The sequence below is a fragment of the Gopherus flavomarginatus genome, chromosome 10 (assembly GCF_025201925.1).
Source record: "Gopherus flavomarginatus isolate rGopFla2 chromosome 10, rGopFla2.mat.asm, whole genome shotgun sequence".
Lineage (NCBI taxonomy): Eukaryota > Metazoa > Chordata > Testudines > Testudinidae > Gopherus > Gopherus flavomarginatus.
Window position 1 is genome coordinate 29,490,424 of NC_066626.1, and position 26,130 is coordinate 29,516,553.

Below are 26,130 nucleotides of genomic sequence, written 5' to 3' on the forward strand. Positions count from 1 at the left end.
TGACAATCTATTAATATATTTTGACACCTGGACAAAATTGGTCCCTTAGTGAAAAAGCCAATGGTTGAACAGGCACTGGTTATGAGCACATCCCCCTAATAGACAGGTGACTTTAGAAACATTGCAGTTCAGACATTACCTTTAAAAGCTGTAATAGATCTGTTTCCCTGCCATCATTTTCCATGACTGTTTGTGCTGCACACTGATTTCTGTTCCGGGGAGGCTGGCAGTCTTGAGACTACACCACCACATGCATGTCACATGAATCCGACGACGAGGGTATTCACCCACGAAAGCTCATGCTCCAATACTTCTGTAGTCTATAAGGTGCCATAGGACACTTTGCTGCTTTTACAGACCCAGACTAACATGGCTACCCCTCGGATACTTACGTCAGTATAACTTAAGTCGCGCAGGAGTCTGAATAAGCCACCTCCTGAGCAATAGAAGTTACACCTACCTAAGCAGCAGTGTGAACAATGCTTTTTGCAGGAGAGCTGCCCCGCTGTAAGCTCTCTACTGTAGCCATAGCCTTGGTAACAGAAAAGCAGAGCAGGAAGAAGATTTTATTTTTGTTTTTTAAGGGTGCTGTGAGATGGGGAAGAGATTTTGCAAACAGATTAACTCCGAATTTTGAGCTAATAAAGTGAAGTGTCCCTTTAAGAAAAAGAGAAAGATTAAGTAAATTGTATTTTTGTTTGTTTTTAAACACAGTACAGAAAGTTGTGTTTCAATAATCTTTATAATTTAGACTTTGGGTTGTCCTTCTCAATTGTCTATTTTCACCAGTACATCAGAAATCATTAAACAATAAATCAAGTTTTCCATCAACCTGACTGCTTTATCAACAGATGGCCCCAGACAATGGAGAGAGCTCTAAAACAGGCAATTCAAACCCACAAAGATCACTGGAGTCAAAAGGAAGATAAAAGATTTTCAATTAAGTTTTAAAACATACATTTCGCAATTTTAGTGTGAAATACTTTCCTAAAATAGCCACAGAAGACACTGCCCTCGGGAAGTGGGGAGCGGAGAGAGTCAATCTCACCCCACACAAACTCACAACTATACAGAGACATTGAGCTTTTCCAAATTTTGTTTCAGCAGAAACAAAAGTCAGTTGATGGTTTTCATAATGAATACATCTGCAGGCATCTCTTTATCTTAGAATTGTGTTACAAGTTACCAGGAACTCTAGAAATGCATGTGCGCTAAATTCTTGTGCTCTCAGAGATTTAGGCTCATCTCAGAGATCTCATATCCTCAGATTTAAACAAAAAAATAAAATGAAGGTGTTTTGCACCTTTTTGGTTGCCAAGGTAACCTTCAGAGTCCTTGTTATCACTACTGGTTACAAACTGTTACATGACAGGTTACATGAGAGAGGTAGCTCTCAATCTGTTCTGTGTTCACAGACCACAGGGTCAATGCCACAGCAGCTAGTCACATTTTGCCCCTACTAGATAGAGGGCTTCTCAATGAGGAAACACCTCAGACTGGCTGCCTTTCCACTCCACTGCCTCCTGTGGCAAGGTAGGAAATAAGAGGTGCTTCACATGCTGAGGGGGCTTCTTCCTCACTCAGCACATGGAGCAGGCAGAGCTCTCTCTCTCTCCCCCCCACCCCACCCTTGAAGAGCTGAGAGTGTTCCTGAAATGCTCTGCCTCACAGCTGGCTCTGCAGTTCCTACTCTGGCTCCCATCACCACCATGCCAGGCTGCCACTCTCCCCCACCAAGCACTAGGACTGGAAAATAAAGACATTCCTCCAACACCCCCGCAACACAGCACACACACCAGGCAGGAGTGACAGACTCGCAGCTGTCCCCTCCAGCCTCACCCAGCACCCGGAAAAGAAGCAGAACTCAAAGTAAGACAGAGCAATAGGATGAGGAGCATCAGCAGTATCTGAAGACAGGTAAACGTAATATGGATAGTAACGCTAACAAAGAACTTTCTATTCAACTGGTCTTTTTAAAAACATCAGCTACCTCTTGTATTTTCTTTCCTTCCCTGACTTTGATCTACTTTTCTCTTTCCAGATCATGATCTATGCTTTCTTGCACTGTTTACAATGTCCGTTTCCAGTGCTTCTATATCGTGATGCCAACTTTTCCCCACCTAGCACTAAAAATTTCCCAAATCTGGTGAAAAATTCCCATATGAAGGTTTTGTTTTGTTTTTTACAGTGCTTCTATATCCTGGGAAATTTCCCAAAACCTGAAATTTGTGAGTAAAATGTTTCAACTTGGGAAATTGGGAATTTTCATTCAAACATTTTACTCAAAAATTCCCAGATTTGGGGAAATTTCCCAGGATATAGAAGCGCTTTCTCTCTCCCTTCATCCTCTTACCCTTCTTACCCTTTGTTGAGCTAATTCTCCTCCAAAAAAATCTCACCCCCAAATACCATACTTCTCTGTTGTAACTTTTCAGTCACCCCGTCCACCCACATGCATCCACTCATCCCCTCACACATCAGTTGCTGAGTGTCTGGTAAAATTTTGTGGACTATTTGGCTAAACCTACTAGCCAGGCTACAATCTAAAGTAACCCCTCTCTCTCTCGCTACCCCCTTCTTCCCTTCCTCCATTGTCTAGAGGCAACCTCCCCTGCTGGAAAAGAGAGTTGCTGGGATTCCTAGCAGGATGCTGGGCTCAGGTGCATCAGTAGGCATCTGGTAAACATGAATCCACAGTCCAGCCTCTCAAACAGCTAGATTCCTCTCTTCTTTTTGCTCCCCACCCTAAACCAAGAAACCTCTGGCAGCTTCCTTGGTCATTGGGAGATCTTCACTACATTCCTGAGCCTCCTAGCTGTGGTAATGGGAGACGGGTGCCTCAAGCAGCCTCTTCATCCCCTAGCCTCAGTGTTTATTGCTTTGCAAAACTACAGAATAGGGAAATTGACCAGATTATCATCAATTTCACAGCAGGACAAGATTTACCTAACAGCAGCAGAACGAACTTTCTCTAATTGTGGCATTCAGCAACTCCTTATTCAATGACCTACTAGAGGCCATATTAGGCTCTAACTCTAGGAAGTGGTTTCAACATAGGTGAATTAAAGTATTGAATCAATTCCTTCTACTTTGCTCATAAGTTTTTCAAAAGTCTTTTGTGCAAAAAGTATCACACACAGGTGTCCACATTTGGTTTTTAAGTTTCAGATTAATAATTTGCAGGCTCATCTAAATACAGCATAGTATACCCTCTCCATTTCCTGCATTCACTGGTTACCCTAAGGCTGCTGCTTTTTAAAAACAAACAACAGTAACCTGTACTTATGTTCACATGCTGGGGGAGGGGAAAACATTTTAAGGACTCCAAACAAGAAAGAAAACATTGGCCAGGTTTTGGGTCTATGAACCTCAATCTCTTACTATTTATTTGATACAAGTTTTTCCTTCTTATAGTCATTACTTCTGTTTAATTTTTCCTATTAATAATTCTCAGTGCCACTGTAGAAGGTGCAAGTGGTAGGGAGAAAGAGTAAAAGGGTAGAAATAAGGAGAGGGAAAGCACAACAACAGAGCTTCCAAAGCATATCTGTGGGCTGGGGCAGGGAAGCTTGCACTGTTTCAGACCATGCTGTAGATGGATTAATGCACTCTAGTGCTGTTAATCTGGCATCTCTCACAAGCAATTAAAAATAAAAGCTTTCTGCAGATAGTAGTGAAAAATAAGCACCTCTTTGTTATCCGTTGTTTGAATACTGAGAAATATGCATTGAATTGTTTCACTACTATTGTACCCACTACCTCACCTTTCTGCTGAGCTTCTCTAATTGTCATCTTCTCCTTCTCCCGCCCACCACACCCACTCTTTCCCTACATCTGGTCCTCTTGCCCAATGGCATAGGAATGCTGCTTATGTCCACTCCAGCAACCTTCTCTCTTCCAGGGAGAGGGAAAGGCAGAGATTATGAAGATGTTTAGGACTGAAATGAGCAGCACACCTACACTAAATCAGTTAGGCAGCATAGTATAAATGTGGGTTAGGAAAATAGTGTAAAGGAGCACTCTGCCCCCACCCCCAAACCCCAGAAAGCCTTTGACACGCTAAATATTTCTTGCCTTCACTGTTGGCAAATTCTGGATATATGGGCTCTGTCTCTTCAGCCTTCAGTTTCTTTACTGAATTTTCTGTCTGCTTGCCTAGCTTTAAACCCCATATGTTGATTGCTTTCATTCCAAACTGTGGAATTGTTAATTTCCTTGCAAGTTTTTCCATTAGGATAGAGAGGATCCCATCCTTTTCTCTTGTCCACGCTATTCCCAAGTCAATCCTTCCTGCTATTCTGTCTAGACCAGGCTTATATTTTAGTTTTTTTGCTTTAGAAGTATCCTGTCAGAAGTTGCCGAGTGCATCCATCCTTTGACAGACTATTAGAATGAAACAATGCTTTTCATCACCGCTACAAGGTTACTAGCATGAGCAGAACATACCATGATATAACCACAAGTTTAGTCACCAACACAGATCGTAAACTTTCCCTGGTGAGAAGGGGAGACACAGGTTACCAGTTTCTGCAGGATTTATGCCTTCATCAAAAAGAAAATTATGTTTCTTGTCCTCATGGCAGTAAAGATTAGCTCTGAAGCACATCTGAATGGTTAACCGGTATATAATTGTCTTCCTGAGTCTGCAGACAATTCCAAGCAATAACTGAGCTGAACTAGTCAGCTTTACAACTGCTCTTCAAAGCTTGGGGACAACCACGAAAGTGCCAAGAATTATGTAAATTTTACTCCGCTTCTTGGGAAACTAAGTAGAAGCAAAATCTGGACCTATCCAAGGAAGAGCTCTGCTGTCAAAGGCTCAGGAGAACAAGCATTATGTGCTAATAACCTGCATATGGTGTTTCCTCTAAGGCAGTGGTTCCCAAACTGGGGTTCGTGAACACTTGGGGGTTTATGAAATGTTACAGGGGGGTCTCAGAAAAAAATTTCCTAATGGCGGAGAGAGCTGTCCCCAGGGACCCCAGCCGGCACAGGGCCAGCAGCCCACAGCCTTGGCGACTTCCAAGAGCTAAGCAGATCAAAGCAAACGTATCTATCACACTGAGGAGACTTAAACATCAAGACTCTCATAAGAAATGGAAAGGAAGGAGGATATTTTTTGCTGTTTTTAAAATTAAATAGTCTGCTAGTGTTTTTAAATTCCTATGAAGAGCAACAAGTTTAAGCTTTGTTGTAATGTGCATTGTTTGCCTGGACTGCTCAAGACCTGAATGCTTGTGTAGGAGGAACTCCTTGAGTTGGCTTCTTAAATATCTTCATGCTGTTTCACATCCGATACTCCTTGATGAAACATAGGAGCCAGAGGTGCCCTTTTTTTCTGGCAGTCTCCCCCTCCCCCAAACACACACACATGCCCCACCCCTGCCCCTTTTTTCTACTGGCGCCTCTGATAGGAGCCTTGTCTTATAACAGGCTTAATCAAAAGTGAGACAAACTGCAAAAGTGATATCTTGGAAGCGTGTTGCTGTTTTCATAATGTAATAAAAATACTGTAATTATTAATAATTCATAAACAGTGTGGAATAAGCATATCAAATTTTTTTATATTTTCAAGATCACTGCTTTTATAATTTATGCTGAGGTAAGGGAGAAAATTGCTGGAAATATTCATTTTTAGGAGGGGATTCACGAGACTTGACATTTTAGTGAAAGGGGTTCGCGGGTTGTTAAAGTTTGGGAACCACTGCTCCAAGGGTATGTCTAGACTGCAATTAGACACCTGCAGCTGGCCCATGCCAGCTGATTCCAGCTCAGGGGCACCAGTTAAGAGAGTGTTCAATTGCAGTGTAGAATTCAAGGCTCTGTCACCAGCCTGAGCTCTGGGACCCTCCCACCTCATAGGGTCCTAGAGCCCAGAAGTCTACACTGCAATTAAACTGCCCCTTAGCCTGAGCCCAAGTCAGCAGACGTGGGCCAGCCACGGGTTTTTAAATCACAGTGAAGACATACATACCTTAAGAGGGAGCCTGCTCAGTTGGATAGAGGACAGGCAGACCTACAGGGGATTCGAAGTCAGAGAGGACTGGAAAAGGGGCTTCACACTAGCCAAAGCTCCCTGCAGCAAGGGCAGGAGCAAAAGCCCTTGGAGATGGGGCGGGGGATTCTTAAATGGGAATTAGGAGGCCTACAGTAGTAGCCCGGATCAGGTACTGCAGACAGGTACTGATGGGAGTTGACACACTTGTTTAAAGTTCAAGCTGGGAATTCCAGAGGGAGGGGGATGTTAAGTTCCCCTTCAACTGCCCTGCAGACACAGGGCACAACAGTGAGCCCAGGAGGGGTGCCCCTCATCAAAAAGGGAAGGGTTACTAGACTGCTGTTTAGACGGACTACATTCTTTTAATAAACAAGATTGCAGAAATGGTGTTGGACTTGCACAAGTATCTCACACAATTGCGAGAATCCTAAGAATGGGGGAATGGAGGCAAGGGCAGGAGCCTATGGCAGCTGAGAGGAGACCAGGTTACACCCACCACAAGAAAACCTGGAGGACCCACAGGAATAGAAGAGCAGAGCTTCCCCTCCCACCGCCCCCCCCCCCAAAAAAAAACCCTACACACATCTGCCTACAAACAATAAGGCGGTTGGGAAATGGGTTTAATATGGAACCTACCTACACCCTATGGAGAGGAAAGAAAACAAAAGTTCCAATCCAGCATCCAGAAGCGGAACAAGGGTGCTTCACATTCATTGAATACCAAAACCTGAAGCAGAAGATGGGAGCTCCAAGCAGAATTCAGAGAGAGCCCCCTGGCAGGAATCCCAAAACTCTCCATAACACCTGTGGATTTGGACTGTGGTGAGAAGCTATATAGCCTGTTCCCATTAGGATCAGTACAAAGGAAAAATCTGCACTTCTGACCATCTGATTCTGGGAACTGTGAAGCACAAATTAATAGTGCTGTCGATTAATCGCAGTGAACTCACGCGATTACCTCAAAAAAATTAATCACAATTAATCGCACTGTTAAACAACAGAATACCAATTGAAATTTATTAAACATTTTTGGATGATTTTCTACATTTCCCAATACACTGATTTAAATAACAACACAGAATACAAAGTGAGCACTGTGCACAGTGATCGCTTGATGTTATTTTATTACAAATATCTGCACTGTAAAAATGATAAACAAAAGTAGTATTTTTCAATTCACCTCATACAAGTACCGTAGTGCAATCTCTTTATCATGAAAGTGCAACTTACAAATGTAGATTTTTTTGGTTACATAACTGCACTCAAAAACAAAACAATGTAAAACTTTAGAGCCTACAAGTCCACTCAGTCCTACTTCTAGTTCAGCCAATTGCTAAGACAAACAAGTTTGTTTACATTTATGGGAAATAATGCAGCCATCTTCTTATTTACAATGTCACCTGAAAGTGAGAACAGGTGTTCACAAGGGACTTTTGTAGCCAGCATTGCAAGATGTTTACATGACAGATATGCTAAACATTTGTATGCCACTTCATGCTTCAGCCATCATTCCAGAGGACATGCTTCCATGCTGATGATGCTCGTTATAAAAATGTGCTAATTTTTGACTGCATAAATATTTGTAATAAAAAATAAATATGAAATGAGCACTGTACTCTGTATTGTAACTGAAATCAATATATTTGAAAATGTAGAACACATCCAAATATATTTAAATAAATGGTATTCTATTTTTTTAATCACTTGACAGCCCTACAGATTAACCATTGTTGCCCTTTACTGTTGCTTTATGATAAAGCATCTTGAAGTTTTTAAGAAAATGTTTTCTGTCTGAGCTTTACATTAGAAATATCAGGTCTTCATGTCTAAGGATGTAAGCAGAGCTGTTACTCCCCAGTTTGGGGAGGAGGAGCTGCAGATCAGATTACAGTATTCTGGGCTGGAACATCACTACTGTGGTCCTCCAGTGATAGTGCCCTCATCCCCCAGCAAAGAGGGGAGAAGACATGTAGCTGATATTTTAAAAGGTGGAGGGAATGAAATAGTGTGTCTCCATATTCATAAAGAAGCAGTAACGCTTTTGCTTGTCCTGTCATCTTTTTTAAGTCAGAAAATTCCCCAACTCTTGAAACATAATTCACTAAAATGTTGTTTTTCATTTCAATTTGTTCTTTGTTAACTTAAAAAAAAAAGATGAATGAAATACAAGGTAAGATTTATAGAACAATTTGGCATTTGAGCTGCCATAAATAAGATCAGTGCTCTACTGCCAGATTGTTTAACATTCCCCAGCGTGTAAGCATTTGTCCCGTTTCTGATCACATGTAGTGTGAAATCAAGAAGTAGATGTGCTACACTAACCAAACTGTTCTACAGTTACACAAAGCTGTCCTGCAGACTGTGTTCCACTTTACTTTTCTTTCACTTCTCTCGCTGACTCCCAAGCTACTCCACTTCTGATATTACTGCTGTTGGGGAAAGATGAGATCAGAAACCAGCATGGAGAACTTCTGTTCCCACAGAGCTCAGAAATTTGATGATCTCAGAGGGTTGTGTGAAAGAAGACCTCTGACATCTTCTGTAGATTGCCAGCAGCCCTTTATGAGTATGCAGTGGGAAAAGTTAATGACTTTGCTGAGGTTTCCAGTGTCTCTACCCACTTCCTCTTCTCATTTGCCTGCCTCTCTTCTCTCATCCTCCTACAGAAGCACATGGCCCAGAGATGTACACTTGCTCTCCTAAAATGATTTTGTTAAATTTAATGTAAAACAGGACTAATGTAATTCTCTAGCTAAACTCAACCACCTTAAATCCATGTTCCTCTTTTCTGGTCCCTATTTCCTCCTCATAGATGTGATTAGAAGTGGGGTTCTTACTTCAGAAAAAGTTTAAGGCTTTAAACCAGTGAGTCCCTGTGCTTCCTCTTGAAGATATTTTAATAAGAGTTCCTTCATCTTCTGCTTAATCCTGTGAAAAAAATCATCATCCTCTTTGTAGTATCCATATAGAGAAGAAGCTATTAAAATATCCAATACACGCCAACAATTAACATGTAGTTTCCAGCAACATCTTCTATTCTAAGTATGGGGGGAAAGTGTGGTTCTCTAAGATACCATGGTGCGGTAACTGTTGGAAAATTCTGACTTGAATTTTGACCACTGTATATCGCTATGGGAATAACTGTGATGGTACAAAACAGTACATTTTACTACAGAATCAAGCCCAAAACACTATGCTTCATAAAAGAACACTATTATAAAGTCACATTTTTATAATCAGATGGAAAACTGGCAGGGGGGGTAGGATACTCAGTGGTTTGAGCATTGGCCTGCTAAACCTAGGATTGTGAGTTCCATCTTTGAGGGGGCCATTTAGGGATCTGGGGCAAAAATCTATCTGGGGATTGGTCCTGCTTTGAGCAGTGGGGTTGGACTAGATGACCTCCTGAGGTCCCTTCCAACCCTGATATTCTATGATTCTATGAAAATAAACTGAGAAATTTTATTATGTTTTAATACACTTAAAATTGGCCCACTTTTGAAGTCCAATTTAACAAATGTGTCAGATTACGTTTACATCCTAGCAAAACCTGGAGAAAACCATGCCTTTGATACAGGACTTGACAAAGTGATGATTCACCCAAGGAAGGATGGGCAGCCTGTTGCCACCCTTAATTCACAATTAACAATAGGATAGCAGGATATGGTAGAATCATGATTCAACACTAAAACTGAAAAGTCAGCCACTTTACAGGACCTATGATGTTTGCCAGTGATAATTTCTAACCTGCCTTATTTCAAACAACCATTTCTTTCCAATACACAGGCTAACAGCTCTTGAAGTATATTTTATTTAATAAATAATAAATAATATTCCATAAGCTCTTTGGGACAATAACCATGCCTTATCAACATAACATCAACACAACATGGTGTACCAAGCATGCTGTCAGCCAAAAAATAAGTGCATATATGTACACAACTAAAATACCAATGATTATTTTAAGTGTAAGACAAGGAACCCCTAAATGCTGTATCTGTGTCTTTACAGCAGTGTTTGCCTGATGGTAAGAAGGCCTCGCTAAGGGTAGCCATTGTTTCTGAGGGAGAGTCCTAGTCACTTAGGAAGGAGCATTATGCCCTTCTTAAAAACCACAAGCATAACAGATGTACAACACTGCATCCTTATATATCACAACTAATTATGCACAGGCAATTTTTATCATGACCAGTCTGCCCTTCAAGATTCATGTCGTACCTAAATTAAAATAAGTATATTTGGGCCATTTCCACAACTGTCCAGGTCTTGGAAGCCCTCTCCAAATAATAGTGTCCTCTCCTAAAGATTATTTGTTCTTGGAATTTTAAATTCCATTCTAAGATAATGACAATCTCCTCCCACAATCGTCCCTCATACATGTATCCGTATAAAAATAAGTCTAAGCCATCCATTTGAATTAAATGAAGCTTTCCACACGAGGTAGCTGCTTTAAAAAAACAAAAAGCAGATGTAATGACCTCTCCAGAAAAGCGCGCACGCCCCGATTTTAGATTTGGTTTTAAAACCTGGATCATCTTTATGGACACCAAAGCTCCTGGTTAAATTCAACTTCGTAGAGGTCTATAACCATCCACTACTTGCTAACAAAAGCCATAACAAATCTGTATCATTTCAAACTAAATACTTTTATTTGAAGGAGTCATCTCTAGAAGGGATTTCCAATGCAATGTTACATATTGTGATTCATGCATTTAGCAATCTAGTGTTCTTTTAGTGTTCTTTTCCCAGACATTCCTTAGAGTGGGTTTTTCGCTCCAGTGTCAGGGTTGAGGTTGAAGTTAACCCTATGGATACAGTTTTGTAACAGCTGCCTCCATCCATCCAGGCTAAGTCTCCACAAATACATTTGCCTCTTCCCTTACTTTTAAGAATACAGAACCTGCAAAGCAGTCTCCTATGTGAGTACCAGGTGGAGTTTGATCTCAGCAGCCACAGCCTGACTGTGTGGCATAGTAACAACATGGCAACGATTAGGTAACTTGTTGCAACACTAAATATTCAGCCACATTCTTCACAAAGAAGCAAACACCCATGGGCGCTGAAAACACACAGCCCTTTTAACAGAGACTCATTACAACTCACAACCCCACCTCCCCCGCGCACACATACACACCAAGCACCCCAGGGTCTGGGAACTCTGATGCAAGTCTCCTCCGGTTCTCAATCTGGTTTCAATCCCATCTCCGCGGGGAAACAAGAGCCGGGACACACACAATCCCTCTCACCAAGACCAAACAAAGAGGGCAGGCGGAAGAGGGTGGGGGGGCAGCTCCACGCACAGGGCGCCTCCAGCTCCCCACAAACACCGCTTCACCTGGAAGAGTCCCGCCTGCCCAGCGCCTCTCCGGGAGCTTTGTCCTCCCAAGCTCCGCAGAAGTGTCGGCGCAGGGGCGGGCACCCCATCCGCACGTGCGGGGAAAGCCAGGTCGGGGCAGCGGGCAACACCGCGCCTCCCCCAAGCAGTGCCGGTCCGTAACCTCCGACCGCGTTACCCAAACCCTAAAAGCACCGTCCCCCCTTGTTTCGGCCCCGGCCCCGGGACGCTCTGTACCTCTCCCTTCAACGAGCCGGCTCCGTCCCTCCCGCAGCCCGGCGCACTGCAGCCGCTCTCCGGCTCTGCCAGTGCAACTCAACCGGGCGCCAGCCACGCCCCCCTCCTCCCGGCACAGGGCGGAGGCGGCGGCGCTCGAGATTGGGAAGGGGCTGGGACGCTCCCAGCACCTCCAGCCGCCCCGCCCGCCCGCGGCTCGCAGCGCCCCCAGGCGGCCTGACTCAGACGCTGGCCGGCCAGGAGCCCGGCCGCCGCGGAAAACCACCCTCCGTCCCGGGGGCAAGGGTCTAAACTGGGGCGCCTCCAGTTCGGCACCTGCCGGCCAGTACCCTTGGGAGCCCCCCGCCCCCGGACCCCGCCAGGCCCGGCCCCACTGCCTGAGCTGAGGGACGCTTGTCACATGTCAACACTAGACACAAGGAAAAGTTGCGATGAGATTTGCCCCGGTGCCCCCCTCGTCGGCACTAACTTTCTAAAGGAGCAAACACTGGAAAACTTTAAAAAAGGGGGATTTCCCTCTTGCATCCCCCTCCGGCTCCAAAGACCTGCTCTAGACAAGGGCTGCCTGCCAGTGTGTGGCAGAGACTCAGGGCCCTAGGGTCCCTCACTGCTCGTAGGTGCAATAGAGCAGGCAGGGCCGGGCCAGGGCACCACAGCAGGGTTAGGTTTACCGCCAGTGACCATTTGTCATACAATGAAATACTACTTTACCTGCTCCTTGAGGTGGATGGAAGTCTCAGGCATGGCATCAGATTCTTTTATACCAGCGGTTCCCAAAGTGGGTCACAACCCTGTTTTAATGTGGGCACCAGAGCTGGTGTTAGACTAGCTGGGGCCCAGGGTCAAAGCCTGGGGTTGGACTGGCTGGGGCCCGGGGTGGTAGGGCTCAGGCTTTGGCTTCAGCATCTGGGGCTGAAGCTCTTAGCCTTCAGCTTAACCCCAACCCCCCGGGCAGCAGGGCTCGGGCTTCAACTATGCCCACCACCCACAGCAGAGGGGCTTGGGTGGGCTCAGGCTTTGGTCTCCCCTCCTGGGGTCATGTGGTAATTTTTGTTGTCAGAAGGGAGTCACAGTGCAATGAAGCATGAGAACCCCTGTTTTATATTAACCTGGCAGAGATGACAGGTTTCTAAACAATAAGGACCGAAGCTTGCACCTACTGAAGACCGTAGCAAAATTCCCATTAACTTCACAGGGAGCAGGAACAGATCCCCTGCTTTGTGGAAGAAATCATTTATTCCAAAAAAAGGGCCTGATTCCTTCGGTCTGTTACTCAGGGAAAACATTCACTGAACTCACCTGTGCTCAATTCCAGTTTATTCTGACACTGTAACAGCTCAATTCTGACTCAGATAAATACGTTACCAGGAAAACAAAACCACTTCCTGGTGGGAAGAGAAAACAGGCCATGCAGTTGGAAGAGTATTTAGGCCTAAGTACTGCACTAAGACTGCCTGACAGAATACCCCAAAACGAAGTTTCATGTCGGATGCTCTTTCATAAAGAATGGTTAATACATTAGCGCTGGATTCTTACTGTATGAATACAGTTAGGCTTTTTAAATCTACCCAAATAATATGCAAAATAAAGGGGAAATGCTGAACAGGTGTATAAAAGAATTGTATTGTCAAAAGCCTCACAGAAGGAAGTGAATGGGTTGTGGGACTCATTCTCCACTAATTTCCACTGGTGTAAGCCTGAAGTAAATCACTTACTTCAGTGGAATAACAGTGGTGTAAAAAACGAGTGAAAAGCAAATCAGACTGTATTTTCTAGTTAAATCTAGAACATGCCATCTCCACCTGAGGAGACTGAAAAGAGTTGAACTACTCAACTCTCTCCTGGCTGGGGCAGTTTTTAAATAGGCCAGATTCAGTTTTATGATGACCCAGTCTCAGTTAGATATGGCAAAGATAGAGTAGATTACAAACATATCGAAATAAACCAGGGTTTCTCAAACAGGGGTCGCCACTTCTGTAGGGAAAGCCCCTGGCAGGCCGGGCCAGTTTGTTTACCTGCCCCATCCACAGGTCCTGCTGATCGTGCCTGCTTGCCATAGCCCCACGCTGCTCCTGGAAGGGGCCGACTGCTAGCATGTCCCTGCAGCCCCTAGCAGGAGGGGAACTGCCCGCACCTGCAACTACTACCCCTGTAGCTCCCATTGGCCGGGAGCTGTGAGGATGGTATGGGGGGAGGGCAATGCATGGAGCCACCTCACCCCACACACACATGCACCAGGGGCCGCATGAGGCCACAGCCTGCAGTGGAGCCTGCCTGAGCACCCCACTGCACTGCAAGACTTTTAGAAGCTGGGAGTTGGAGATCGCTGCCTGTGATTTACTTTTGCGGGGCCCCTTTTGAGCCGGGGCCCTGGGCTGCAGCTCCTAAAGCCCCTGCCTTAATCCAACCCTGCCTACACTACCCTTCACACAATGCACTTTTTAAACTTAAAATGAAATATGTTGAATGCTATAAGCTGTGCGAGAGGTTCTTATGTAATCCTTCCATTTGCCTTGCATATAGATGGACTGTAGGTTAAAAAATATCAGAACAAGTCTTTCAAATGTAGAAGTATGCAAATGCTAGAGCGCCCATCACTTCCAGCTCACCTGCAGGTACTAGTCCACAAAATCTCTTAATTCTTCCAGTATCAGTCTGACAGGTTCATACTTTTAGGGTACGTCTACACTACAGGATTATTCCGATTTTACATAAACCGGTTTTGTAAAACAGATTGTATAAAGCAGAGTGCATGCTGCCACACTAAGCACATTAATTCGGCAGTGTGCGTCAATGGTCCAAGGCTAGCGTTGATTTCCGGAGCATTGCACTGTGGGTAGCTATTCCGTAGCGATCCCATAGTTCCTGCAGTCTCCCCCGCCCCTTGGAATTCTGGGTTGAGATCCCAGTGCCTGATGGGGCAAAAATCATTGTCGCGGGTGGTTCTGGGTAAATGTCGTCACTCATTCCTTCCTCCGGGAAAGCAATGACAGACAATCATTTCGCACTCTTTGTCCCTGGATTGCCCTGGCAGATGCCATAGCATGGCAACCATGGAGCCTGTTTTGCCTTTTGTCACTGTCACCGTATGTGTACTGGATGCCACTGACAGAGGCGATACTGCATCGCTACACAGCAGCATTCATTTGCTTTTGCATGATAGCAGAGATGGTTATCAGTCGTTCTGTACCATCTGCTGCTATTGTAAATTGGCAATGAGATGACGGTTATCTGTCGTTCTGTACTGTCTGGTGCTTTTATGGGTGCCCCTGGCTGAGGTTGGCCAGGGGCCCAAAGGCAAAAATGGGAATGACTCCCTGAGTCAATCCCTCCTTTATGGTATCTAAAAATAGAGTCAGTCCTGCCTAGAATATGGGACAAGTGTACTAGAGAACCAGTGTTTCAGAGAACCAGAGAGCACAGCCGCTCCTTGTCAGATCCCGCAGAAATGATGAGCTGCATGCCATTCACAGGGGGTGCCCCTGCAACAACCCCACCCGTTGCTTCCCTCCTCCCCCAACCTTCCTGGGCTACCGTGGCAGTGTCCCCCCCCATTTGTGTCATGAAGTTATAAAGAATGCAGGAATAAGAAACACTGACTTGTTAGTGAGATGAAATGAGGGGGAGGCAGCCTCCAGCTGCTATGATTGTCCAGGCAGGACATTAAGCGGTGTGGGGGAGAAGAGCCCAGCATCCCGCTGCTATGATAGTCCAGGCAGTACAGAATATTTTCTTTACACATGAAAGGGAGGGAGCTGATGGAGCTCAGCCCCCAGTTGCTATGATGAAGACGGTTACCAGCCGTTCTGTACCATCTACTGGGAATCGTTCCTATTTTTACCCAGTCGCCCCCGGCCAGCCTCACCTGAGGCCAGCCAGGAGTACTCAGCAGCTATCAAGCATATTGTACCATCTGCCACCGGGGAGGGAAGAGGAGCGGATACTGCTCTTTACTGCCGCAGTATCACGTCTACCTGCAGCATTCAGTACACATAGGGTGACATTAAAAAAAGTCAAGAAATGATTTTTTCCCCTTTTCTTTCACGTGGGAGGGGGGAGTAAATTGATGAGCTATACCATGAACCACCCCGGACAATGTGTTTGAACCTACAGGCATTGGGAGCTCAGCCAAGAATGCAAATACTTTTCGGAGACTGCTGTGGACGGTGGGATAGCTGGAGTCCTCAGTACCCCCTCCCTCCCTCCCTCCCTGAGCATCCATTTGATTCTTTGGCTTTCCGTTACGCTTGTCATGCAGCACTGTGTAGCTTGGAGATTTTTTTCAAATGCTTTGGCATTTCGTCTACTGTAAGGGAGCTCTGATAGAACAGATTTGTCTCCCCATACAGCGATCAGATCCAGTATCTCCCGTACGGTCCATGCTAGAGCTCTTTTTGGATTTTGGACTGCATCGCCACCCATGTTGATCAGAGCTCCAGGCTGGGCAAACAGGAAATGAAATTCAAAAGTTGGCGGGGCTTTTCCTGTCTACCTTGCCACTGCATCCAAGTTCAGATTGCTGTCCAGAGCGGTCACAATGGTGCACTGTGGGATACCGCCCGGAGGCCAATACCATCGATTTGCAGCCACACTAACCCTAATCCGATGCGGTAATACCGATTTTAGCGCTACTCCTCTCGTTGGGGAGGAGTACAGAAACCGATTTAAAGAGCCCTTTATATCGATATAAAGGGCCTCGTAGTGTGGACAGGTGCAGCTTTAAATCAGTTTAACGCTGCTAAAATCGGTTTAAACGCGTAGTGTAGACCAGGCCTTACTCTCCATTTTAGTGTCTGCAGATTTTCAGTACAGATGCTTGATTCCTGAGATCTACTTTGCCCCTAGGCTCATGTCTGTAAAAGCACTAAGGTTTATTATTAGAGTTCATCAATCTTTCAATTAAACTTTTCCCCAGCGAAAAACACCATTTTGTTAAAACGTAAGTGTTTCCTGGAAACATGCAAGTATCATCAAAAATTCTCAGCAACACTCCCTACAGAATAGTCAATAGCCCAGTAGTGATGTGAGAAACCCAAGTTTAAGTCCCTTTCCTGTCTAATTTGGAGCAGGGACTTTATCCTCTGTCTCCTACTGCCTAGATAAATGACCTAGCTACTGGCTATTTTGAAGCAGAGCTCTCTCCCAGCATGACTACCATCTTTTTCCATGAAAATTTGTAAAAGGTCATTTTTGTTCTGCATCAAAATGAAAAATTTTGAAACCTTGAAATGTTTCATAAAACAGAATTGTTTTCCAATCAACCCTAGTCATTATGAATGTACATAACCCATGTGGAAGCATGATAAGATGAAATCAGCTAAGCAAACCCTTACAAAAATTTCAGAAAGAAAAAAGCTTTCATGTTTAGATATTAAAATAATTGAATCTAGATATTGAAGAACTAGACAGACTTCTTTCAGAGCTTGCTACCTCTTATCTTAAATCAGTACTACTGCCCTAAATAATGTTTTATTTTCAAAATCCCCAAGGTGGTACCAATCTATAGATTTAGGCCTGGTTTACACTACACAGTTAGGTCGACAAAGAGCAGCTTACATCAGCCTATGTCAGTGTACACACTACAGCTTTGTCCCTACACTACACCAGTGTAAGTGCCCTACTCTACCAACATCATTCCATCTCTATGAGAGGCATAAGGCTTATGGCGGTGTAGCTAGGGTGATGCAGTGTCTGTGTAGACCCTTACATGGACTGTTGGCTGTCTTGGCAATATCAGAGCTCCAGCATGGAAATTGACAAGAAATCTGGGCAACTAGAGCCCAGCTGCCCCCCACTCGCACTCCCAGCTGGGTTGCTACCTGGAGGCTCCCTACTCCCAGAAGCCCAGGCGGCTGCCCCCCTTCCTCCAGCCAGAATGGAGAGAGGCTGGGCGTCTGGCTCTCAGCCACTCACGTGGCCCCTCTTCAGTTAGTGGAAGTATTCCTGGTGAGGGTGCACATCACCGACAGAAGGAGGGTAATGTGGACATCAATTAGTACCATGGCTGTAATTACCGCAGTGGCTGTAAGTCGACCAATAGGTTGACTTAGGGCTGTAGTCTGGACATGCCCTTAGAGATAAAAGTCTACTCTAGCAAGATATAGCTCCTACAGCCTAAGCACCTTATACTGTTGGTTTGATCTGGGTGAGTATGTGGATGATAGTCCTGCATGGAATGCGTAGGCACAGTAAGTCCTCACTTAAAGTCGTCCTGGTTAAAGTTGAAGTTGCTAATCAAATTAGGAAACATGCTTGTTTAAAGTTGTGCAATGCTCCCTTCTAACATCTTTGGCAGGCACCTGCTTTGTCCATTGCTTGCAGGAAGAGCAGCCTGTTGCAGCTAGCTGGTGGGGGCTTGGAACCAGGGTGGACTGGCAGCCCCCCACTCCTCTAAGTTCCCTGTGCAGCAGCTGCCAGCAGGCTAGCAATTGCGGCTATCCCTCCCCACACTGCCATATGCTGCTCCTGCCCTCTGCCTTGGACCTACTCCCAAGCCTCTTGCTTGCTGTGAAGGGGAAATGGGGGTGGGGGGGGCTGTCAGGGTGTCTCCCTCCCCCCTGCTCACCCATTCTTCTCCATAGAGAGCAGGGTGGCGGGGACGCAGAGAGACAGAGAGAGCCTGGGGCAGCAGCTACTGTCTCAACTTCCTGATCTACTTAAAAAGACAAAGCACTTAAGAATGGGCCAGTTTACTTAAAGGGGCAGTGTGAATTTCTCTTTCTTCCCCCAAACACAAGGTGTATGTCTGTCTCTTTCTGCTATGCTGTCTCCCCTCCCCTCCTGCTGCTTGTAGAGCAGCTTTCTGCTGCCTTGTAGAGTGAGAGGCTACATTAACAACAATGTATTAACCCTTGAGGGCTCAGATGAGTGCTAGTTCATCATTTAGAGGTTATTACATGGGGGAGTCACGAGCTGTCAGCCTCCACCCCAACCCCTGCTTTGCCTCCAGCTTTTATAATGGTGTTAAATATATAAAAAAGTATTTTTAATTTATGGGGGCGTGGAAGTCACACTCAGGGGCTTGCTATGTGAAAGGGGTCACCAGTACAAAAGTTTGAAAACCACTGATTTAGCAGCAAGACATTCCCTGGGAAATATCCCACCCTCTTACTTCACCAGCTCAACCAAGCTTCACAGTCATCATAGCTGTAAACAGTATTAAATTGTTTGTTTAAAATGTATACTGTGTATATACCTTTTCTATCATTGGTACCAATTTCACACTTCCTCTGATTCATTCATTCTGAGCCTGTTCCAGCCTCCTAACATTTTCATTTCTACTTTATTCAATAACTGCTCCTGTCTCTTCCTCGGTGCCCAGTATTCAGAGCCATATAAAAGTACAGGCCTATTTACTGTCCTGTAGATCTTAATTTTCAATTGGATAGGCATTCTCCTAGAGCAGCTCACTCTGCTCATTTCTCTCCATTTAGTCCATGACTTTTCTGTTTTGCCTATAAATTTGTCATTAATCATTATCCTGTACCGTCAAACATACGTACTTGAACCAGACTTAATGTCCCGTGGTTTTCCTGCGAGCTACAATGGAATCTAACAACTATACAGTCTGTTTTCTATTTGCTTATTTTCATGCCATTTCTTTCAAATACACATCTACATCTCTCAAAATTTTTCCACTTCCTCTTTGCTCTACCTCACCGGTTCTACTACATCATCTGAAAAAAAGCAGTGCACCACAATGCCACTCCCTGGCTGTTTTCTGTAAGTGCATGTGTTCATGTTGGTGCTCAAAAGGAGCTTTATGTACCCTGACTCTTAATAGAAATTGTTCAGTTTCTCCATATAGCCTTCCATTTGTGGTGGAATCTTTAGGTATTTCTTTCATTCTCATACACCCTCAGATGACTTCTCTCTGAACATGGTCATAAGCTTTCTCAAGATAGATGAATAATATGTGTAGCATTTCCCCTCTTCTCTATTTTTCTCCCACAATATTAATGCAAAGATTATGTCAATTGTTGACTTGCCTAACACAAATCAAAACTGATTGTCACTGACCTTTGTCTTTGTAGTGTCTTATCCATAACTTTCTCCCAGATTTTCCTTGTGTTGCTCATGAGTTAAATGCCATGGTAGTTACCACAGCCCTGGTCTACATTAGAAAATTAGGTTGTTTTAACTATATCAGTCAGGGTGTGAAAAATCCAGAGTCTTGAGTGGTGTTAGGACAACCTAAGTCCCTGGGTGGATAATGCTAGGTCAGTGGAAGAATTCCTCCATCAACCTGACTACCGCCTCTCCGGGACATGGATTACCTACACTATTGGCAGGTAGTGTCTACACTGAAGCATTTCAGTGGTGCAGTTGTAGCATTTTAAATGTAGGCAAGCCCATAGTCTTGTGTGTCTCCTTTTATCTTAAATATTGGTACTCACGTGCTTTTCCACAGGCATCTTCTCAGTCCTCATGATGCAGTATGTTCAAAGCTACTTACCCCAGGCAATCCCATACTTGTATGCTGAGAGCTTTAATTTTTCATGTCACTCAGTGCTTCTGCAACTTCTTCTAGGACTGGTGCCACCAGACCATGGCTTGGATCTTTCTATTAAGAGTCACTATTCTTATGGAAAATGATAAATTGTCTGCACTGGAGCCTGAAGTCCTCTGTTTATCCACAGAACAGGTACACTACAAGCAGCAGCACAGACTTCCCCATGCTACCCCATCAATGTGTCTCAATCAGGTTAATGAGGGACCACTTGTGTGGTTTAGGGATAGTTCAGACTCCATGCCCACTTGATGACTGGCTTCTTTATTAAAGTAGTGCTTGTGGTTAGTACACCCACCCACGCTGTGGGAGACTCAAGTTCAAGTCCTGGTCTGTCAGATTCAAATGCACTAATAAGGATGGCAGTTAGTAGTAATTGTAGTAGTAGCTTTTGTTATGCAGATGTCTATTTAAGGTCCTGTTAGGGTGCTGGTCACCATAGCATCTAGATGCCAGTTCTATCCTATAGAAAGTAAGTGGAGACTCTTCTCATAGCCACTAACAACTTTCAGCCTCCACTACATTCAAACTAGTGAGAGAAAAAGTTTTCTGTTACTCATAGCTGAGTACTTCTGCATTATTCCTCTGTCACTTTCTCTCCATTTATAAATATGAATCAGCACTCATTCATTTTATCTACTCTTCTTTGACATGGCTTAATTTATTGCCATTCACCCCCTGCCCCCGTCATTCCACCCCAAAGCAAGTTAGCATAGTTTAAAGATATCACAACTCCAAGTTTATTTTTTATTCTGTCAACTGAAATACCACAATAACCGCTTCCACATCCTGCAGTAAACAAAAAGTTTGAAATAATCCCGAAGAGAAGCCTCACATATACCAGCAGGAAATTGGAATTTATGTTCATTGGGAAGCAAGAAAAAAGTCACAAAACAGACTCAAGGGTTATAAAGCAAAATGGTAGGCCCTTGTCCATAGGCATACACAAACCAGAGGATAATTCTTGCTCATTACATGTCCCAGTATCTTGAGAATGCCAAGTACTGTATATCCTAAAGAATATTTCTTAAGGAGAATCCATGGATGCATTGAATGTTAAATATCTTATTTCTTTAAGAAATGCTTGTCATTGTAAAAGTGGCTAGAAACAAAATATCTAGATTTTGAGCCATGCTCTGGCCTGTTTGGGAGAGGAGGGGCTAAGCAGGCTGTGTGCCTGTTTTGTGGCTCCAAAATTATGGGGCTGACCAAGGTCTACAGCAGACCTCATCATAAATTAGAGCAGTCCAAAGAGGTTGTTTTGGGAGCTGGAAACAGCCAGAATGCAGAGATGCTCCAGCCATGCCCAGTTTTCCCCAGCCACACACACTATGCTAAGAACTGGGAGAAAGATCACGTAGAGCCACTAGCCAGCTCTATATCACCTTTCACATGGGGAATTCCCAGGTAGCAGGATAAGCTGGTTCCCAGAGCAGCGAAAAGCAGCTGGAGTGAAGGGCCGGAATCTGACCTATAATGTGTAATATACTAAATATTAAAATATAGTTTGATATGTAAACAAACATACCCTATTGGTTACAATCATTCTTGAAAAGCAAATATTATAAAGTAATGAGTCAGGATAAGAAATTCCCAAATTCCCTGTACATAAGGAAGTTAAAGTTAAGCATGAGCTTAAGTGTTCTCCTGAACTGGTGCCTTAGAATTTATAGGTCCACAATTCAGACCCGTCAAATACAAACAACTATAAATATAGCTGTTGCGGATACTGTAAGTACAATACTGTGGAGAACTGCATCCCTGCCTTATGATTTTATTGTTACACCCAACAAATGTTAGACATTAACATTCCTCAGACTTGCCTCTGACGGTATTAGGCCAACTGGAAGTATACTAACTAATATACTAAGAAATATAACTTAGCCAGCCTTACTGAAACGGGAAAAAAGGAATGGCTGAATCAAGCACTTTGTAAAACAGAAACAGAACTACGGTGAATTATATCATATTGCAGGTCTGCCTGTATAATGGAGAAGCATATTAGCCCAGTTGAAGCCTGTCCAAAGTTCTGGAATAAGCTCAACTAACTAGAAATGAATAGACAACAGAAAGCTTATATAGCGTAGCACTTTAGATTTTGGAAGCGTTTTGGAAATACTTCCAAATTAAACAACTGAACAAAACAATCAAATCAATATTTCTAAACTCCAGATATTTTTGTTATTTGTAACTGAAGTTACTACCTAATAGCGACTGTTCTAGTTAAGGAAGAGTCTGAGAATAAGTCAAACCTCTTGTGTCTCAAGCCTTTATCTCAAGGATCTATGAGAGAGAGTTATTGATTGCCTTATTTATAATTAAAATCTTTTCCCTTTTATAGAGATGTATGTTCCAAGTGTTACTGAATTTAGCCTCACATTAACCAATCAAGTAATATTCCTGTTTAAAGATAAGGAAACTGAGGCAGCAGCAGTTAAGTGATGTGTCCAAAGTAACATATTGAGGCTTTGGTGGAGCTGGAAATAGAACTTAAGTGTCCTTACTTCCAATCCCACTTGTTAGCTATAAGACCAAATTTACTATATTTTCTAGCATTTGTACAGGAAATTCTGCACGCTCATGAAATGTTACAAGCAAATATATATTCTGAATTAGAAGGGCTGAGTGTGTACTGAAGGATTGTGGAAATACAGTATTAATTTAAAAAACAAAAACAAAAAAAACAGTATGTATAAGAAGTCTTCAGGAAATCTTGATCCAAGATTAAACACCAGCATTTAAGTGATAAAAATCTCTAGCTTTTTCTCCATGGAAAATTTGTAAGGTGTTCACATCTGGGCTGCATCTGCACACAGCTGTGCAATTCTCCACAAACCTGATGGTGGTCCAGCCACTGAGTCATGGAAAGCTGATGGGAGCAGGGAGCTCATGTTAATACAGGTCTTCATCCTACACTCACGTGCAGAGCATTAAGCCTTATTCAGATCAGAAGGAACAAAACAGTGGTTCATGCAGTCAAAACCTGGGATTTTTCTTAGAGTTTTGTACTCTTATCAGCTCATTCAGCACTGAGCTAGGATTATCTGCCTCCTCCAACAGGAGATTTTACAGAAGGTTTATGTTCCCACCTGTCAAAACACTGCAAAGTTTCCATTTTGCAAAAATGTCTCAATTTTTTGGCCAAATAGAGTCTTTGTCTGAGAGCAGCAATATTTCTTTAATTAACCTGTTATTTTTCTCCTCTGCCAGTGTTCAAGGCCTGGATAAGGTAGCCTGGGTGTCCAGGCTCAAAAAGAAAGAAAGAAAGAAAGAAAGAAAGAAAGAAAGAAAGAAAGAAAAGTCACTTAACGGGAAATTCATCCCTGCACTGGTGTTAAGGGTGGTACAGTAATTGAGAGGAGTCATTTTTCTCCTCCTCTGTTTAGGGACTGCCAGAAACTTAACTTCTGTACATTCAGGGCCGGCACTTCCATTTAGGCGGCCTAGGCAATCACCTAGGGCGCCAGGATTATTGGTGGGCGGCATTTTGCCGGAGGAGGTGGCAGGCGGCTCCGGTGGACCTGCCGCAGTCGTGCCTGCGGACGGTCAGCTGCTCCCGCGGCTCCGGTGGACCTCCCGCAGGCACCACTGCGGCAGCTCCCCTGGAGCCGCGGACCAGCGGACCTTCTGCAGGCACGACTGCGGCAGCTCCACCAGAGCCGCAGGACCAGGGCGCGGGGCGGCGAAATTGCCATGCGCCTAGGACGCTAAAACCCCTAGCACCGGTCCTGTGTACATGCCATCCCAAGTCAGACCCCGTATGGGACCTGTGGTAGCAAGGTATCACCAGGGTGTAGGGATGCCTAACAATACCCCCTAACACCACCACACTTACCTGGTCCTGTGGAATGTCCCAAACATGCACCCAGGCCCTTAGGCCTCTTTGAAGCTGCAGTTGGAAAGGCCACATGTGCCTGTGCTATTCTTGGTGAGGATCCTTATACTGGCATAAACAGACCACAGAACAATGAGCCCCTTAGATCTTCCAAACAAGGCATATTGAAACTATTTCAGAACCACAATGGGGGATAAAGGTGCTTTTCCACATATAGACAGAAAAGGTGGGTGAGGTAATATCTTTTATTGGACCAACTGCTGTTGGTGAGAAAGACAAGCTTTCAAGCTACACAGAGCTCTTCTTCAGATCTGGACAAGATACTCAGTGTCACAGCTAAATACAATGTGGAACAGTTTGTTTAGCATAAATAGTTAACACATATTCTAAGAGAACAGTCAAGGTAAAGTGGCCCGTTAATACTGCCGCAACAATAGGACCAAAAAAAAAAAAAAAAAAGGAGGGGGGAGGGGAGGTTTAGCGGGTTACAGATTGTTGTAATAAGCCATAAATCTAGTATCTTTAAGACCATGAATTTTAGTGTCTAGCAAAGTTATGAATTTAAGCTCCCAAGCTCATCTTTTGAAGGAATTTGCAGGTTTCTTTTGAGGATGAGGACTGACAGGTCACACATGGAGTGATCATTTTGTGAAACATATTCACCCACAGGCAATATGGTAATTTTATCATTTTGCTGAGTAAGTTTATTCAAGAGTGTAGTGGTTGTCTGATTTCAGCCACATAGTGTTATTGGGGCATTTAGTGCACTTGAGGTGCTAAATCTCATGAGGCACAAGGGATCTCAAAAGGGAGGTATTGTATGTGTTGTGGGAGGTACTGATCATCATAGCAGTGCAGATAGGTCTGGAGATTTTGCATCTGATGTTATGGCAGGGTCTGGTACTGCTTTGAGTTTGTGGGTCCTAGTCTGGGGGGAGCTTACTTCTGATGAAGAGGTTGGTGAGGTTAGAGGGTTATTTGAAGGCCTGAAGAGGGGGGAAAGATTTCTTTCAGGTTGTGGTCCCCAACAAGTTTTGGTTGTAATTGTTTAAAGATATCTTATATGGGTTTCAGTGTGGGGTGGTAGGTGACAACTAGGGTGCATGTGGCCAGAAGCGGATTTCTTTCTGTATTGAAGCAGGTTCTCTTAGGGTATTTGGATGGCCTGTTCTATAACGTGATCTACTTCTCTAGTGGAGTGTCCTTGTTTGGTGAAGAGAGTTTTAAGTGTGTTGAGGTGTGTATCCTATACTTTCTCGTCAGAGCATATTCTGTGATATTTGAGTGCCTGGCTATAGATACCAGTTTTGGGGTGTTTGGGGTGGTTACTGGATTTATGAAGGTAGCTGTGGTGAAGCGAGGATTTCTTGTATACAAATGTATGTAGGGTTCCATTGTTGAAGCTGATTGTGGTGTCAGGAAGTTGATGCTGGTGCAGGAGTTTTCTAGAGAGAGTTTGGTGGATGGGAGACGGTTGTTGAAGTTGTGGTGCAATTCTTAGGGAGGTTAAGTTCTCTCTCCAGAAGATGAAAATATCATCAGCCTCAGGTATATATTAGTTCTGTGATGTATTTACCCAAAAATTCATCCTCAAAGGTGATCCATAAAGAGGCTGGCATATTCGGGAGCCATCCTAGTACCCATGGCTGTTCCCATGGTTTAGACAAAGTGTTTGTTGTTGAAAGTAAAATTTCTGTGGGGTGATGATGAAATGGATGAGTTTGGAGATGTGTTTGGGGGTGTATATCTGAGTGTTGTCCATTGCCTTGCAGATATTTGAGTTAGGCAGCAATTCCATCACTGTGAGAGATGTAGGTATAGAAGGAAGGGACATCTATGGTGGCAAGGATGGTGTTCTGAGCAAGGCTGTTAATGTTGCAAAGTTTCTGAAGGAAATAGGTTGCGTCCTGGAGGAAGTTGGCCCTTTGTGTGGTTTGAGGATGGTTTCCACGTCCTGATAGTCCTTCAGTCAGAGCGCCAGGCCAGATATAATGGGTCTGCCTGGGTTCCTTTATTTGTGTATCTTAGGAAGCATTTAGAAGGTCATAGGATGAGTTTGTGGAGGATGAGATTATAGAGTTTCTCTTGGAGTAGTTTCGGGAAGGATTTGAAGATATCCTTAAATTCCTGGCTGAATTATGATGTGGGGTCTTCCTTGAGTTCTTTATAATAGATGGTTGTCAGTTGTCCTCATTGACATAATCATCAGGGTTGAG

The 26,130-nt window shown here is 44.0% G+C and overlaps 1 protein-coding gene across 6 annotated transcripts in view; it reads right to left on the reverse strand.

Moving 5' to 3' along the window:
* Nucleotides 1–26,130, reverse strand: part of MYO1B (myosin IB) — a 264,196-nt gene that overhangs the window by 177,019 nt on the left and 61,047 nt on the right. For 2 of the 6 annotated variants that reach the window (XM_050969469.1, XM_050969468.1), the window contains exon 1: nucleotides 11,571–11,598. The exons of 1 other annotated variant lie outside the window; for it this stretch is intronic. The gene's annotated coding sequence lies outside the window, so the exon portion shown is untranslated. Of the gene's footprint in view, nucleotides 1–11,570; nucleotides 11,663–26,130 lie in introns of those variants that run through there. 3 more of the 6 variants (XM_050969466.1, XM_050969465.1, XM_050969471.1) reach the window with 3 other exon arrangements.